We start from the raw sequence: 19,243 nt of genomic DNA on the forward strand, positions 1-19,243 counted from the left end.
CTCTGCAACTCTTCTTGAATACTCGTGTCTAGTTGACAAGCTCTTACTTGTTACTTTTCCCTCTACCATCTTTTCTCTCTGTGATTCCAAAGCATTAGTTATACCCTCTCTTTATATTATGTAAAACATTGCATTAAGATTATTTATTTGTATATGTACTATGTACTTCCCTGAACAAACTAAAAACACAATTTAAGATGAAGGATGAAGGAAGGACTTTTTTTCCCTTTGATGCCTCTACTGCCAAGAATATTACTTGGTTTTATTTGGAGTTTGGATATACAAGTTGCTTGTCATGAGAATTTCCTTATTTATTGATTAGATTGTGGACTTAGTGACTATTTAGTGCTAAAGATGGAATTGTGTCCCCCAACCCCAACCTGAAAATCTCATGTGTTTAAGACATGATCACCAATGGGATGGCATTGGAGATGGGGGCTAATTAGGTTGAGATGAGGTTCATGAGGGTGGGAACCTGATGTTGGGATTAGTGACCTTTAAGAAGAGACATCAGAGAGGTGGCTCTTTTCCTCTCCTTTTGCACACTGTGGGAGGACACAAGGAAAAGGTGGCTATCTGCAAGTCAGGAAGAAGGCTGTCACCAGAGCCCAAATATGCTGCCACCCTGATCTTAAACTTCAACAGTTCAGAAATATGAGAAAATACCTATCTGTGGTTTAAGGCACCTAGTGTGTGGCACTTTATTACGGCAGTCTACCCCCACATTTTCCCATTAAAATCTAGTGTTTCACTAACTAAAGCTGACTGTCAGGAAACATACCAAATTTTGGGTAGCCAATGAAACACTACTGTTTTTTTCAATTGTATAATTGAAACTATTCATATCTTTAATTTCTCTAATTTATTTCCCCCACTTTTATAGATTTTCCTGCAATAAACCTTTACTTGTATATAAAATATAATAGAGATGCCAAGATAGATTCAACCACTAATGGTTTTGGCATCAATATTGTAAGGGGGGGGGTGGTTCACAATTGGAGAAATGATTAGTCTAAATTTCTCTCCTGTTACCTATAAGGAAGTCAGTTGGGGTTTACTGGGTGGTCCAGTGTTATTTCCACTTGGAAAGAAAATTATTCTTATCTTCTATGGACAATTAACTTACGCCTGAAGAATGTGAGTTGATTTACCTTCACCATATTCACTTTGTAGCACTGAAGATGTTATTAGTGGTCATAAAATTACTTAATTCTGTCTGTGCAGATTATTTAATTAAATGATCCTTGGAGCCAGAAATGCTGCAGGTTAACTATATGCTGTGTGAGAAAATATTTCTTTTTATTTGGTCTACATTTATTGCCCTTTAAATTCAATAAGGGTCCCTCTGCTCTCATATTTCACACTTGGGTGAATAGGAGGGAGTGGTCAACTGTCATTGGACTCTGAAGGTCGAACTCAGCTCTTCACATACAACTGGTCTCTTCCCAAAATACAAATCTCATTCATTTTGTGTTTTAAAATACAGACTTTCTCTTCTCCCTTATCCCAGTTATTTTTAATATTTTCCTCACGTTTCCCTAGCGATATCACAGGTTTAAGTAAATGTCTTCCTAAAAACATTGGGAAATAATCATCCAGGAAGAGCGGCAATCCCTGGAGCTATGAAATAGATTCCACACAGGAAGTAGACATGATACCTTGTTAATCACCTCAGCTGTGCCTGGAGTGAGTCAGAGGGAACAGGTGGAGTCATCAGGTGTTAGGATTTCCTGTTTGATTCCCACATGGGTGTTTCTCCAGATTCACTCTGCGTGGCCTGTGAGTTCTGTCCAGTTAAAAATTCTTGCCTAGCATATAATACAATACTTGCCTTACGTTTGTTCTCAAAACTGATTAAACAAACAACAAAAAAATGAAGAGCAGAAGGAAAGAATGTTCATTAAATAGCCTTCCTATTTAAGAAATAATTGAACATTTATATTTGACATAGAAGAAGTCATGTTCATAGGACACTAGAGCAGAAATGTGGGCTGTGTTCATTTAAAATTCTGACTAGTCTTTTGAAATTATATTTATTCATTTCTTAGGCTTTTTGAGATCGGAAGAAACAATCCATGAACTTATCTCAATGGATTATACGAAAAGATTAGACTGGAAAAGTGATCACATGGAAGAAAATTTCAATGAATAAAAGAAACACCAGCCTGAATCTATCCCTGCAAAAGGCAGTGCTCTACCAGAAGAGTGGTGGTCTTATTTAATATGGCTCAGTAGCTAAAAATCCCATATTATGGAGCTAAGCAGTGTTGGTTGAAGGGTCTAGCCCTACCTAATATATTGGGCAAATCACTTATCGTTTCTGTGTCTCAGTTTACAATTTAAATGTGTTGATTTTACTATTACTGTGTAGGATTGTGAGGATGATAATGTTAATATTAATAATGTTCTTAATATAGCATCTGGCAGAAACCAAAACCTATTCCCCCTTGATGTTCCAAATGATGTTGCTTTTAAAGATGAAGAGTATAAATCTTTTGAGATGTTATGTTAGTTATCTATTGCTGCTTAACAAATGTCTCACATTTTTATATAAATGTTAAGTGTTTTATATAACAATGACTTGTTTATTCCTACATATGTATTAGTGGGTTGGGGATTCTGCTTATCACTGCTGGGCTTCACTGGGACCTTCTGGACTCCCACATATATCTGTGATTAGCTGTTTTGTAGTATAGGGGCTGGGTGATCTAGGGGGTTGTTGGATTGGATAAGTTGACACTGTGCCACCTGGTCTCTCATCCTCCATATGCTACTTCAGGCTTGATCTGATAGGGCAGGCTTCCAAGGGAGTAAATAAAAATGTACAATACAAACAATTTTTTTAGGCCTTTGCTTGTGTGAAGCCTGCTAACAATCTTTTGACTAAAGCAAATCACATGTCTATGTGCCGTTGATGCGATAGGCAAATAAACACCAACCCTTTTAATAGGAATTGCAAAGATACAGAGCAAAGTGTATGGATAAAGGAATAGGTAATGTATTCGGGTCATCAAGCCTATCCATTTGCCACAACTATATGCTCAATATCTAGGATTATGTTAAAAAATGCAATTCATTGAACTAGTTCAATACTGTCCTTCAACAACTCTCAGATTTCATTTTACTTCCCAGCCATGAACATGCATTTATAAACTCTGTTAGGTTTGGAATCTTGAGAAGAAAGAGAAGTAGAGAACAAAGGAAAAATGTATGAGGGATTGGTATGAGTTGTAAAACAAAACAGTTTTTAAATCTTGTTCAGAAGTAAAGTGGTGGAATTATCTAGGAAAAAAGAATTTCTGTCATATCACTTTTACACACCACCCTAATAATATATATACCAGAAGCAGTAAACCTCATAAAAACATAACAGTCACTTAATCATTTACCAAGACTGCCTCTTTGCATTATCCCATCTCATTAAAATTTTCAATATTGCTTTTCATAGTACCTTTGTGATTTAAAAATGAGTCTAACTTCTGGTATCTCACATGGTCAGAAGGCCACAATACTGTACTTGGTTTACCAATTACAGTAATAACTGAATAAATGGAAGTATGGATGAATGGTTTTGTGGGATTCTGGAATGGTTATTTAAGTCATTTATATTTGGGTTTATTCCGCTATAATATTTCTGATTTAAAACTCCAGGAGGCTGTGGGATTATTAGGAAGGTTTACATTTAGTTTTGATCTTTTACACGAATTTTTACTCACAGTTTCTTGCTTTATTTTACTTTTATTTTATAAGTTTTATATTTATTCTATTATTATGGTTTCACTCTCTAATTACACCTTTTCCAGTTGTGCTCAAACTAACATTCTACCCTCCCCTCTCTGTAGAGTGTGTCAGACTTTACCATATTGACTGTGAGGCATCATCTACTTGCACAGAAACAAGGAGGAATCTGTTGGATTCTCTTTGAGCTGCACCTACAAACATATTGAGCAAGGTCGTTTAGCAGCAGGTTTCAATCTTTAACTCTCACATTCAGAAGCAATAACACCACATTTTGAAGATAAAGGGTTTAATTTCCAAAGACTTTCATGATTCCCAGTCTTCTTGGCTACAGATTTACATGAAACTCCCTTCTTATGACTTAGAACATAACTTTCAGCAAAATCGAAGTGTAGAAGAATAAAACGTTTAAAGATAAAAATAGGCAAAGAAATATGTATGTGAAGGTACATATACCTTCACATATATGGTTTTAGGAGAAGAGAGGAGATGTTAGGATAACATCGAAGTTCATTAAAATCCTCATTTTGAATTAGTGCCAAACTCCTTGGTTGAAATTACAGTCACTGTTGTTACCTATTTTAAGGGAAGAACAATCTGGAAAAAGTGAGGGTTCAGTAACTAAATTGGAATTTTGTCCCCTTGGCTTCCCAGTACTTAAACTTAGAGAAGTAAGAGTCTGTTTTTAAAGCTATTGTTCCAAATAAAATCTTTTCTGTCCTCCTAAGAGTGCCTATTTTTACTATACTACTGTTTTTATTGTAATGCACTCACATTTAGTACTCTATAACATAGTATTTTTGCCCATTGAAAAAATAAAAGAAAATATTCTCATTCTAGGCTCAGCTAGAATGTGTTTAGAGATTATATCCAAACCTGGCACACACTTAGCACTAACAGTTTCCTTTTTTCATCTGAATTCTCCTGGGAGAAACGTAAATGGCAATGGCTACAGCAGCAGTTGGAGCTAATGTACTGATGGCTACGGGAACCGTTACAACAGAGAGCCCCTCAGCTAGAACATTCTATTCAAAGGCCATTTCTGGAGAAAAATGGGCATTTCAGGGAAGACAATTATTAGACAGAAACTGGATTATAGCCACTGTAAAAACAAAGAAGAAAATATGCTAGTTAAATGATGTTGTGTCTTTCCTTCAGAAAACTTGATACAGCTATATTAATTTGTGTGCCTGTATTTGTGTATGCATGTACATTTACAAAGAGCACACATAGATATATGTTGAAAACGAATGCATTTCTATACATAGATAGGCCCTGTAAGTCTTTTTCCTCATCTATTAAAAAAAAGGAAATTTAAAGTATGTATCCAAAGTAATTGTGTAGATTAAATGCATTAATACTTGAATCTGATAAACTAACTCTAGAACAGTACCTATCAGTGTCTGACATATAGTAAATGCTCAATAAATATTTGTTGTTATATTTTTATTGTTAATATCATTATATTTAAATATGTTTGGAATTAACAAAATTAACATCTGATTTATGATTTTATAATTAATTCAAATTTGCAATCTCTTGAGTACTACTTTCACTTTATTTAAAACAGGGTTTGGTGGCCGGGCGCGGTGGCTCAAGCCTGTAATCCCAGCACTTTGGGAGGCCGAGACGGGCGGATCACAAGGTCAGGAGATTGAGACCATCCTGGCTAACACGGCGAAACCCCGTCTCTACTAAAAACACAAAAAATTAGCCAGGCGAGGTGGCGGCGCCTGTAGTCCCAGCTACTCGGGAGGCTGAGGCAGGAGAATGGCGGGAACCCGGGAGGCGGAGCTTGCAGTGAGCTGAGATCCGGCCACTGCACTCCAGCCTGGGCGACAGAGCGAGACTCCGTCTCAAAAAAAAAAAAAAAAAAAAAAAAACAGGGTTTGGTAAAGTAAAAATACTGGAAAATAGGTCCACATCTTGAAAAATGTATAAACAAAGTTTTATTTCTACTGCGTAGCAATAATAGTAATAATATCTAGATCATTATGCTGTTTTTGTTATGTTTTTTTAAATTCATAATTGTATTTAAGAGACACAGGAAAAAAATCTTTTGACTCATTTTGAATGCTTTCACACCTGATACTATAAAGCCATAATAATTCTCATAAGTTCATCCAGAAGTTATAAAATTGACAACTTTATGATTGTTGCATTCATCCATTTTATTTTATTTTATTTTATTTTTATTTTTTTATTTTTAGACGGAGTCTCGCTGTCTCGCTGTTTTGCCCAGGCTGGAGTGCAGTGGCTGGATCTCAGCTCACTGCAAGCTCCACGTCCCGGGTTCACGCCATTCTCCTGCCTCAGCCTCCCGAGTAGCTGGGACTACCGGCGCCCACCACCACAACCGGCTAATTTTGTTTCTGTATTTTTAGTAGAGACAGGGTTTCACCGTGATAGCCAGGATGGTCTCGATCTCCTGACCTCGTAATCCACCCGCCTCGGCCTCCCAAAGTGCTGGGATTACAGGCGTGAGCCATCACGCCCGGCCGCATTCATCCATTTTAAAAGCATTTCAATAATAACTCAATAAAGAATACCAAAAGTTTTGACAGATGTCAGTTGAATACTAGTGACATTAACAGTAAAAGAGAAGAGAGCTCACTAATTACTGGGAATGAGAAGAGAGCTAAGGGGACTGTTATGCAGAAGAAATCAAACAGGAAATAATTGTGATTTATCATTTCATAGACTCGTAATACAAAGGGAGCTGATCAGAAAGTAGGCTAGAAGAATTTTGTGGCAGATCTTTAAAAGATCAACATTTCCTCAAAGTAAACATCTTCTAGAGATCTGTATGAAAGATAATGCCATAAAAAAAAAAAAAAGGCTAACCTTCAAATTGTACAGTAACTTTTTATTTACTCAAACAACAAATTTGTAATAATCAGGTAATAATTTAATAAAATAAAATAAAACAAATTTGTATTTACCTGAAAATCTTTCCCTTGAAATGTATGCCTATAATTAGCCATGCATTTGTTAGTCTGAATTTCCAAAATATCTTTAATTTACCTGAACATTCTCCCAGAGGTTGACAAAGTTTAAATTTTTCTATCATACACAAACATAGTATTATCATACTCAAAATAATAGATGAGTTAAAAAAAAAAAGCAAAAAACTGTGGCTATAATATGTATATGTTCTTCCCTGTACTTAGAGCTCCCTTCAGTGTGTTTGGGTTATCTTGCCCCTTTCCCTTACCACAACATTGTAGAAAATATTTCTTTATGAGAGAAAAGGCTCATCTCTTACATATGAGTAGAAAATAAACAAAAATATTATTTCATTTTCTGCTAGATTTACTTGGAAGTATGTTCCAGCCACTATGGCTGCATAGTAAATTATCCTAAAACATGCGGTCTAAGACAACTACTTATACTCTCGGTCAGAAATTATACAGAGCAGAGCACGAATGGCTGTTTTTCCTCTACTGCATGATGATGTCTGAAGCCTTAGCAGGAAAACTGGGAGACTCAGTGCTGAAAGAATCATCTGGAGGTTCACTCCCTCAGTCACATTGCTGATGGGCAGTCCATGCTGGCTGTCAGTTATGGGGCTCATTTCCTCTCTGTACGGGAGTCTCCCGGTATGTGCGAAGTTGAGTTCCAAGGATGAGGATTCTGAAGAGAGTAAGAAAGGGAAAAGCCAGATTGCCCTTGAGGACCAGTCCTTGGAAGTCACGTGGCATCACTTGCGCGGCATTCTGTTGTTGTGTCAACCGCAAAGCCCTGACCATTTTCAAAGGGAGAGGAAATAGACTCGACTTTTTGAAGAGGAGTGGCAAGGTACTAGAAAAGTATGTTGGACTGAAAATATTGCTGTGGCTACTTTTGAGAAATACTATCTGCCACTGAGACCTTAGGTATTTAGGAAGAATGTGACAGTGGGTAATTCTTTATATGCAATGTCAGATTCTTACTGTTTGTGAAGCTAGGGCCCAAACAAGCCCCATCTTCTGATATAGATATAACTCAACAAACACTAAGTACCTTTCAAGAACAAGACATTATGCTGCATAATTTAGGAAATACAAATAACTTATTATTTAAGAATGCAAAAAGCATATATGTGAATAGGTAAAATACAAAATGTTGAATTTTGGTGAGGTTGGGAGACAGAAAGATTACTGCCAGGGAATCTGGAAGTTTTACCTTGATATGAATCTTGACATGTAAGTAGGATTGATTGAGTAGAGAGAAGAAAGAACATTTCTGCTAAAGAAAAGAGCTGGAGGAATAGTTGCACGGTGAGGTAAAAAGGTATATTGAGATGATTCATTGGTCTAATATTAGAAGTGGAGAGGAAATGGTTACAAGGTGGTATGGTAAGGGGAGTCAAAAAAACAACTAGAATATTTGGATTGGATCATGGAGGCTGTCACTGTCTAGAGGCAATGGAGCAATTTAAAATTAGTTTTGAGCAGGAAAATTATAATCAGAATTATACTTTAGGAAGGATCCTCTTCTAGAACTACAAAGCTAGGGAAGATAAAGGAAGTGACAGGGAGGCAATAGGGAAAATATCTTCAAACATAAGACAGGGAGCAGTAAGAGCCTGGGTTAGAATAGATCCAGAGGTTACCAAAGAACATTTTGACATAAGGGCTTTCCTAAGGCAGAAATGATTGGACAGAATGTATAATAGGCAAATGATTGTGTATTAAATATAGTGAAGAGACAACACCCTATTTTAAAACCAGGAACACCTGGAGGCTGATGAAGGCAATAATAGAACAGAAAACACGAATGGATATGGAGGTGGTTTTTAGGTATGTGGCGGTTATAAGGAGTTTACAGTATCGGTGCATAGTTTCCAGAAGATAGGTGGAAATCTAGAGCTTAGAAAAGCCTGAGCTGTAGGTGAAATAATATTAAGCAATCAATCATGAACTAAACTACCTGATAAAAGAGAAAGGAAACAGAGAAAGTGTTCACAGCTGAATCTTACCGGACTCATTGAGTGGTACGAAGGAAGAGAAAGAGAAGTCAGTAAATAGGCAGCCAAGAGGGGATCCAGGAACAACACAGACAAAAAGAAAGAAGAGCACCTTTTCAACATTGAAGGAATCCATGATGTCAAGTGTCAGAGATTACTGTCTGCAAGAATGGAGAAGGGCTGAAAAGATTTTATGCAACACTTCAACAGCAGTGGTCCTTTCCCAGGAATGATTTTGCATCTCCCCCTGGGATATTTGGAAATCTCTGGAGACATTTTTAATTTTTATGACTGGAGGTGCCACTGACAGTAAGTGGATAGAGGTAAGCATCCACAAAGTACAGGATACATCCACAACAAAACATCATCTGCCCCAAGATTTTAATAGTGCCATGGTAGAGAAATTCTGCTCCAGCTCCTAATGAGCACAGTTGACTGTAAAAGTAAGATTTCCATCTTTTTTCAAATTCTGTATCACTTTTCAAAATTAGAAAGGGCGGGTCCTCAGAATGCCACAATTTTTATGGTACCTCATAATTTCAAAAATGGGCCCAAGACTCATTTTTCCTTTTAAGGCTAAGTAATAGCAACAGATCCTATATGTTTCCAACAGTAAATGTCAGGTCTACTTAAGAATCATGTACTGGCTCTATTTACCTTGTCTAATTCAATATGGATTTTTCAATGTGCAGCTTGAAAGCTGGCCTACTGTAGGCTTGTATGTTACAGGTTAATGTTCATTTTAAATGCATTAAAAATTACTTAAATACATCTTAAAGCCTTTTGCTAAGGTCTATGAATGAAATATAAAGAATTCAGCAAAATGTGTATTTGTTTTCAACTTTGCTCTCTAAGGCAGTTATATTTTTAGAGTAACAAGAAAATAAAAGATGTTTGTGGGAAAAAATTCCTTGTGGGAGAACCTGACATTCTGATAACAGTGATATTTTTACCCAAATGCACACCTTAAAAATAATTTCAGAGAGGTGTAGTTCTTCTCTCAACAGTGACCAATTTTTAAAGGACCAAATATCACTTGTTTCATCTTCACATGAAGCAAACTTCTTAAATTTACTACCTACACAATCAAATATATTCAGAGGATGTTGATTTATTTATGTAAAAAGCAAGATAGTACAAAGTGGCATTGGGGAATTATTTCCCTTCTGCCCTGGGCCTTTGAATCATAGGCTACATCATGCTGCTCAGCTGTTGACTCTGGACAGAGTCCAGAACAGCACAGTCCTGTGGAAGATGCCAGAAAGATGCACCTCCCTATAGCAAATGAAGTAAGAATTATCTTCTCTACAAACTCCAGAGGATAGCAGAATGATTTGTATTGCAGTTGATATGCAGAACATTCGTCTTTAATTTTCGTTGTTGGTCAGGGGCCCTTTTAGTTCACAAGATGGCATATTGCTCTTCTAGGAAGTAAAAGGAAGAAAAGCTCTTAGAGAATGCTTGTGCCCATCTTTGCTGACTGGCTCCTAACATATTTAAGCACACAATGATTACTTCTTCAATCAGCATTGCTTAGTTGTCCTTGTGGAGAGAGAGGGACAAGGATAATAGCAAAAGAAAGACAAAATTAATTTCTTCTGCCAAGGCACTTGGCATGCCAGAAATAAACCACTATTCTGCCTGTCCTTTTAGGAGCATCTTGTTAGTTGAGACTACCCAGGTAATAAAATCAGTGTGTGCCTCGTTTTCTGTGGTGAGAGCAGCAGCGTGCTTCCATTTCCAGAACTTGCTCATGGTTTTGACAGCCAGTGGAGTTGTTGTTTGCTGTATTCACGTCCTAGGGCTAGGGAAGTTGCCAGGTATTGCAGCTGTGCAGAAGTACGGAGGCTCGTTTTACAGAAGAGACTTCTCATGGAATTCTGTAGAAATTTCATAATGGAGAAATGGTTGGCACTTTGGGAAGAAGAATTTGTTTTAAATTTTCTTGGCAAAGCTCCTCCATGACAATAAAGTTCTCAGAAAGCGGTGCCTACTAGGGCTCAAGTCATTCCAGAGCCCAATCCTTTGAAAGGTAATCATAGCCATTTTATTAAGATGTGCACTTCTCCCCAGTTTGGGTGATCTGACCAGGAATGGGTGAATTTATTGTTTAGCTCACTTTAATGAAGTCCATTGAAGAGTAAAATATCCAATTACTGGTTTGCAAGAAAATTCAAGTAGTTACTGGTTTACAGGTAAATTCGAGGAGTCCATCAACCATGGTTGAACCATGCTGGATTCATTTATGAAGGATGAATTATGCATTAAGTTTAGACCATCAAAAGAAATAATGTAAAGTCAAGTACAATATAAGGAGAGATATTTTGGGAGGTATTTATGAAAATGAGTTATGTAAACACTAAGTCAGAATAGAATAATATTCCGATAAGCCAATTTTATTGCTGGTGATTATGGGGTCATATGAAGATTGAAATTGAAGACAGTTTTGTGATAAGAAATGCAACAATGTAGAATCAATCTCTCCTGGAGTTTTGGGATCTGGTTTACTTTTTGGGATTTACCACTCTTTATGATCTTTTTTAGCTATAACATGAGAAAAAATATCCTTGCGTATGTGAAACATTTTTACACCTTGACTAAGATCTCAAGCTCACATCATACAAGGGAGTGGGTCTATACAGTCATGTGGCATATGTGTTCAATAAATGGTAGTGATTCAAGTCCTTATTAATTTCTTTTCATAGAGCAAGAACAACATGAACAAGCTTGTGTTCAATAAAGCTTTCCCTATTAATGTTTATTACTAAATTAATTTCTACTGTAACTCCCATTCACATACTCCTCCTCATTCCCTAATCTCAAGCAAATTTTAAAAAGGAATTTCTTTATTTGAGATGAAATTGATGATTCATACATGTATAAATTATACATCAGATAACATATATAGCCATAGTCTTACTTTCCTAATCTTTAAGACACCTGTAAACTAAAGGACATTTGTAATATTTGCTTTTTGTTTAAATAATTTATAATATAAGATATTGATGTGATTACTGAATTGTATTCTAGAAACTCTGAGTACCCACAATAAAGCTAGAAATGGAAAAGTTAGAGAAAGATTATGGGCAGAAATTTGAAGCAAACCAATGACTATGAAAAGACAGTCTTTACCTCTTTCATTTTCCCTTAATCAAAATTCTTTCATAACTACAGCTAATTTCAAGATTCTCATTAAAGAGATATCTAATGGGAAGAAACCTGGGAAAGATATTATCAATGATCGATTCCCGAAGTCCACTTTAAACCCAGCAGCCTTCCTCTCTTCTACTGTAAAGTGCAGCATTCCCTAATGGCCAAGGAGGTTAAGATCCAAAAATCCAAGTGGTGGTTTGGGATTTAAAAATCATTTTCTCCTTTATAACACTGACGGATTATTAGGATCTACTATCTTCTATGTACTGTGCCCCAACACTGGGGATATAAGGGTAAGTCAGATACAATTCTTGCCCTCAAGGAATTCATGATCATCTCAGAGAGACAGAAACTCAGCAGATGGATAATATTTTATTTACCAGAATTCCTGGAGTGATAGGGAAGGCAGGCCAGCATGGCAGGACAACTTACAGAAGAGAAGTCAGAGTGGTGAAATAAACTGTCCTGGTCCTCCAGTATCTACATGTTCATAAATTGGGTGGGGCACATAGTAGGAAGGTAGGCTACAGAAGGAATTGAGGTAGAACAGCTCAGTATGATGCTGAAGACTGAGGAAGTCATACAATGTGTTTCTCTTTGGAGCTCCTTATACCTTCAGAAAAGGTCCTAAACTTACGGGAAGCTGAGTATGCTTGAATTTCTATGGGAAGACATGGATCCCTGAGGCTACATTTGGAAGCTAGGTGTGATGCACATGGAATGATGCAGCCTGCAGGGGGCTGTGGAATGGAGCAGAACCTCTGGTAGGGGAACAGGATCCATTAGGGTATCATGTGCTCAGAACCCTGATAAAGAAAATACAAAATGCCATTGGACTGCTATAAAAAACACTGTAAGTGGGGAGGGGATCAATCTCAGAGAAGCTTTGTGGAATGAAAAAGGGATGAGATGAATCTTAAAGACAAGGAGCTTTTAAGAACAGATTAGGCATTCTAAGCAGAAAAGTAGAAAGAGGGAAATCAACAGCATGGGATGATTGGATAATTACCATTTGTTTTCAGCAGGGAGAATTTTGGAGATAGGATCTAGATTATAGGAGGCCTTGTGTACATTGTCAGGGAGCTTAAACTCTATCTCTCAGGCTGTATAAGACAGGCTGGATGCTTTTAAACAAGGGATTGATTTGTTTTTATAGTGGGCTTGGGCTTGCAGTTCAGTCCACAAAACTTGTGTACGCCTCAATATGCCTGAAGCCTAGGACTGGTGATGGTACATCAATCAAGTGCAGCAAACAAACATCATGATTTCAACAAATCTCATCATCCCCCAAAGGCCTCAATAAGTTCCTGTCATCAAAGTCATTCCAGCAGCTGTGTTGTGTAAACAATGTGTCTATGGCAAAATAATTTGGAGTTCAACAGTAATCCTTCCCACTCTGCAGTAGGATGGGAGCATTCAATGCACTGTTCTCCTCTACTCCAGCACATTTTTGGTAGTAGAAATAGGAGTAGTTCCAACAGTTTAAGACATGGCTACAGTCAGTCAGAGGCTGGTGGATTTGGATGGTTCTAAATAAGGATATCAGAAGTGAGTTGCAAGATGCAGGCTTTTCTGCCAGTGGTTCCCCTGTGCATTCAAAAAAAAAGTTGTGTGAAAATCAAAAGAGTTGGAGTATATTCTCTTCTATATACTAGTACTGCTTGAAGCACAACCATTGGTTTATTCCTGGGGTTACATATGTTCCTGTGAATATTCTTGTGCATTTATATTTTTCTTATTAGTATTAAGAAAACTGATAACTAAAAGTCACATTATTTTGTGATATCTTTCCTCGCCCATCCTAAGGGTCATGACAGTACTCATATAGCAAAACACAGATTAACAAGAGAAAAGCACAACACATTTATTTAATCAAAGTTTTATGTGACACAAGGGGCTTCAGAAAAGTGTTTATTTTTGTGTTTACATTCCATAAAGAATGAACAGCTGTGTAGAAACGTGATTGGACCAAAGAATATGACCTAATGGTAATAGATTAAGGGAGGGTTCTTAGCTAACACCTGACTTCAGACGCTTCTTGGACTCTCTGTGTAGCATTCCTTCCCCTTAGATGTGGGGCAGGACCCCTTTGAAAAAAAGTGCCTTATAAACTACTTTCAGAAAAGGTAGGTCAGAGAAGTTCTTTACAGCCAGCTCTGACACAGAAAAGCAAGGGAAGGTCAGAGTAATTATCTTGCTTCTGATGATTCAGTCCTTCAGTTCAAAGTACTTTGAGGCAGCACTTTCTGAGCCCCCACACTCACATTTTACTTATATTTGGCTTCCTTAACATTAGTGTTATATTCTGAGAGCTTTAAAAAAAAAAAAAGTGTGTGTGTGTTCGTGTGTGTGTGTGTGTGTGTGTGTGTAGTTTCACTTTTCTAGAGAATAGCAAGGCAGGGCCCATGGAAAGAAGGGGATCTTGCACAGAGAAAGCTGCTAAGAAGATGACTGGCTACAGAGTGGACTGATAGGGAGGAGTCAAGATGAAGGAGGAGGAGTCAAGACGAAGGAGGGGTAGTGGCTGTCTTGGTGTGACTTCCATTCAAACTCCCTTTTCACGCTCATTGTCATGAGCTTTATGCCAGCATTCAAGGATTTCATCTAATATGTATTCTCAGTTCTACTATAGAGCTTTCTGTATAGCTGTACTCAATACATTTTAAAACGAAAATAAATAGATTGAACTTGCTTTGAGATGAAAGCCAAAGGAGGAGGGGAGGGCAGATGGAGGGAATTTAGAGGCAAGAGTTATTTAAGACCAATAAGAGGGCAGATGAGCTGGTTATTTTCCATTTGCTCCCCCAGATTCATTCTTGGCCTTCCTTTGCCCTGCTCTGTCACTGGAAGTTGCTTTTATGGACTGCCCACAGGTTTTTGTTGTTTTAGTTGTTGTTATTGTTGTTCTGTGCTTTCAGTGATTTGAGATGAATGGCAGATACACAGGCATGAGGGACTGAAAGAGAAATGTAGGTTATTTATTTTTTGCTGGTGTCAGGGAGAGTGTTCTTCCATGGCCCCTTCTGTCTTTAGACTCCAGTAACACCATCCCCTCCATTTTCTTCTCCAGGCTTAGAAGTAGTGATGGCATCCTATAGTTCAAATATATCAAGTGCCTCAAACATCTCTAGCTGGTTTCCTTCATTCTGGACTTTCTATTAAACTGCTCTGAATGTACTATATTGCCTTACTCTGTTTATGTGCTGCAATAACAAAATACTTCAGACCGGGTAATTTATTAAGAATAGAAATTCATTTTCTCATGGTTCTGGAGCCTGGGAAATCTGCTATCAAGGTGGTGGCAATTTCAGTTGTCGGATGAGGGCTGCTCTCTGCTTCCAAGATGGTGCCTTATGGCTGCATCTTCTGGAGGGAAAAACACAGTATCCTCACAGGGCAGAAGCTGGAAAAGCAGCTTGCCTTATCCTGTGCGAAGCTTGTTTTATAATGGTCTTAATTCTATTTACAAAGGGAGGAGCTCTTGTGACCCAATAACCTTGGAAAGTACCCACCACTCAATACTATCACATTGGCAACACCTGAAATTTTGGAGCGGGGTTGGGGGTGGGGGTGGGGTTGGAGGGGGTGGATCACACTCAAATTGTAGCACATCTGTTTCTTGCTAGGAGCCTCATTGATAGAGCAGAGAATTCTGAACCACAAGGAAATGGAGGAGAAATATGTGACAGAGCTTCAGAAAAGAACTTCACACTTGTGTAGAAAACACTTCAATATGTCTACAGTAAAAAGAAAAAATTATATACATATATATTTTTTAATATATGAACCGTTCTCCTAATGGATACAAGCAGCACATATCCCCAAGTCTGTCCATTAATATAAAATGAACAGGAGTATTTTTCCAGCTGTCTGAAATTATCCGTTTATTTTTAATTCCATAAGGCTAAGGAAGGGCAAAGAGAGCACACTGGGGGAAGATGGAGTCACTGCAGTCACCTCCAAAACTAATCTTGAAAGCTTGGTATGCAGCACAGGACCAGGGGAAATACAATCAATACATGGACCAGCGCTTTCTGTTGATTCACAGACTTGAAAAGAAGAAAAGAGAAAATAAAAAGCTTTAATAGCTCAAAAGTGACTTAATGCAAAATATTAACATACCACGAAATACATGCTCTGATAGAATTAAGGCAATCTTTTTAAGCTTTCTGTACTTGGCTGTCAGAGTCAGCATCCAGACCTTCCTGAAATATGTGGAGAAATCATTAACATCAGAAGCACATTTAAGGCTTGATGTTCCCTTTATTTTTGAAGCGCAGGTCCTAAGCTCAGAACGTGGGAATCAGAAATGTTTTCCATTCACTTTGGCTATAAACAAAGCAGATTAACTTGGTGAATAATGTATACTCTTAATTCAGTATTTATTTCATAGATATTTAGACTCTCGAAAACATTGCTATTTTCATTTTGAAATAGTTACTTGGAGTTTGCCATTCCTAATATCTGTCAGAAAACAGACTAAAGAACTCTCTAGTCTCACATATTAAAGACCTGTAACTTTGTCATTCTTCATATACACAAAGTGGGGGATCATATTTTACGTAAAGCTGTATTATGGTAATTTGTAATGGTGTAATATAAAATATTAATGAATTCTCAGTTTTCATAAAAAAGTTGAAATCATGTAATTTTATGTTTATTCCTATGGGAAAATTAGTTTTAAATGACGTGAATTTCAAATGATGTGACATCTTCAAGGAAGCACTCTTTGCATAAAATATGACTGTACTTAAGTGTCTTGCTTTGCAGGACTAACTTATCTTTTATTAGGCATATTGATAGGCAAGCTGTGTAAGTTCAGAAACTATTCACCAACAGATTCCAAAGTAGAAGGCATCACAAGAAATGTAGAAGCTGTCCACATTCCAAGTAATAAATCACCAGGATTCAAGCTCACTTAGCAAGCTTACCTAAGTCATATTAAATGGCTGGAAGAAATTAGATTGATAATTTGGAGTAAACATCTTCAAAAACTATTGGGAAAGATCTTGTTCTGGATGAATGGGACTTATTTGCTTAATTGTTTGAAGTGCAGGGCTACTCCGATGAGACAGTTAAAATGCTTTGCAGCAGGATAGGGCTGTCAGCTTTCGCAAGGTCAGCAGTTTCTCTCCAGGCAGACATCTCCAAACTACGTGCCACTGGGAGTCAAAAGTAACTATTTGAGGGCTTGGGTAGCAAAACAACCACCAATCCAAGCAAGTTCTCAACATACAAATCAGTTGCATTCCAAAATCACATTCGTCAATTTTTGTCTATAGAACTTAATTCTCATTTTCCCCCAAAAAATTGCTATATATTTTGAGAATCTTTCACAGTGGTTCAGTTATTCGACCTACAACAGGTCCAATATTAATTATACTGTAACTCACATTCCCAATGCCTCATTATGGAAAACAAGTAAGTGCTGTTAAAGTCCAATGAATAAAAGCACCTTAATATTCTGCACTTTGTGTCTCCGCCTACATAATGCATGCAATAGGATGTTAAAATGGGAATTTCTGCCATGGCACCAAGCCTCCATACTGTATTACAAAGGAGATGTTAGACCATATGCAGAATTTCAAAATAGAAAGCCTTTTGCTCTCTCAGAGCTCTTTCCCATCCAATGAGAGATGAAAGGGTCAAGTAAGTGGATATTAGGAAAAGGTGTGTGTAGAGCTTTTTTTTAAGGGAACAGCTGATGGGGTGTGAACTCTGTTCCATACTCATATAGCTTGGATATTGTCCCCACTCAAATCTCATGTTGAACTGCAGTCCCCAATGCTGGAGACAAGGCCTGGTGGGAGGTGTTTGGGTCATGGGGACAGACCACGCATAGCTTGGTGCTGTTTTCCTGATAGTGAGTTCTTGCGAGATCTAGTTGTCTAAAAGTGCATGGCACCTCCCGGCCACCCCACCACCTCTCTCTTGCTCCTGCTTTTGCCATGTGACATGCCTGTTCCCCCGTCACTTTCTGCCGTAAGTAAAAGCTTCCTGATGTCTTCCCAGAAGCGGGTGCTGGCACTATGCTTCCTGTACAGCCTGCAGAACCATGAGCCAATTAAATCTCTTTCCTTACACTTACTCAATCTCAGGTATTTCTTTGTAGCAATGCAAGGGCAGCCTAACACACAGACCTTCTCCCTGGTGTTTTCAGGGGACAGTTCCGGCATCTCTCTGAATGCTCATTGAAAGGGCAGCAGTAACACCACCCAGAGAGCAAAGACTGTGGTCCCTCGGTTAGGGACCTAGCAGATAAGTTCCTGAGTCATAGCTAGAAAAGTATAAGTTCCTGAGTCATAGCTAGAAAAGTAAAGTATCCTGTGGCATAGAGGAGAGTGATGCTTCAGTGAGGAACTGTACCCTCATCCTAAAAGCAGGCAAAGTACATGAAGCTTGATTAAAATTAAATAAAATGGAAAATGTAGCTCCTCAGTCACAGTAGCACATCTGAAATGCTCAACAGCCACATGTGTGTTAGACAGCATGGACACTGAACATAACCATCATCATAGAAATTTCTATTGAATATCCCTGCTCTAGACCCTGAGAAGCAATATTGTCAGGAACAGAAAGTAAAGATTCCCTGTGAGAAATTCTGGGGATGATGCTGGGTTGGGCCAGCCTCCAATTTCCATTCCTTGTTTTCTGAATTCATGGAAATTTTCTACTTGAAGCAACTTAGAGCATACAACATTCTGGAAGATTACGTCCCATCCTAAACATGCAACAGCTTCAAGTGGACTCCTCAACTGTACCTTCAAAAGATTGATTAGCAGATTCTGGGTGGTGTCGGGTATGCTAGGGCCATAGTCATATGCCCATTGCTATAAAGTGGATCTGTTTTACAACGCAGTGTTCTGTATGTTTCTGTGTTAGTGGAATCAGTCACTGTCTAAACTCTTGGTTAGTGGTGCCAGCTGAGGCAGGTAATGAAAACCTGTAATATGTGCAGGCCGTGTCAAGATTATGTATTGGCCTTCCTGCAGCAGAAAGAGTTAAAAATAACTCATTTACCACTAAATAGCAAGTTAGACTCCTGAAAGGCTGATGCTATAATGGGAGCTCAGAGTCTGTCTCTGGTGCTGGAGTCTACTCATTGTCCAGAGATCAGCCTCGATGAGTTGGAGCCCAAGTTTTGAGCCCATGCACATCCTCCATTGCTACCACCATGGTTACTCTGTTTATGCTCTCATTTTGCCAGCTAGGGATAGAGGCCGGCTGAGTTATTCTGTCTAGGTGGTTATTTTTAAATATTTTTCTTTGGAATCCCTTCTACTGAGCATTAACACGTAATAGAATAATTTTTACATTCGTGTTTATTTCATAGGTCCATCTCTCTGCCACTTCCTCAGATCTTGCACAAATCTTCCAACATTTTTCTTTCTGAGTGTCTTCCCA

The 19,243-nt window shown here is 38.0% G+C and overlaps 1 pseudogene; it reads right to left on the reverse strand.

Moving 5' to 3' along the window:
- The window catches only part of LOC112636482, a 47,697-nt pseudogene extending 38,875 nt beyond the window's left edge, over positions 1–8,822 (reverse strand).
- Positions 8,823–19,243: the final 10,421 nt, after the last annotated feature.

Source organism: Theropithecus gelada, chromosome 12 (assembly GCF_003255815.1).
Source record: "Theropithecus gelada isolate Dixy chromosome 12, Tgel_1.0, whole genome shotgun sequence".
NCBI lineage: Eukaryota > Metazoa > Chordata > Mammalia > Primates > Cercopithecidae > Theropithecus > Theropithecus gelada.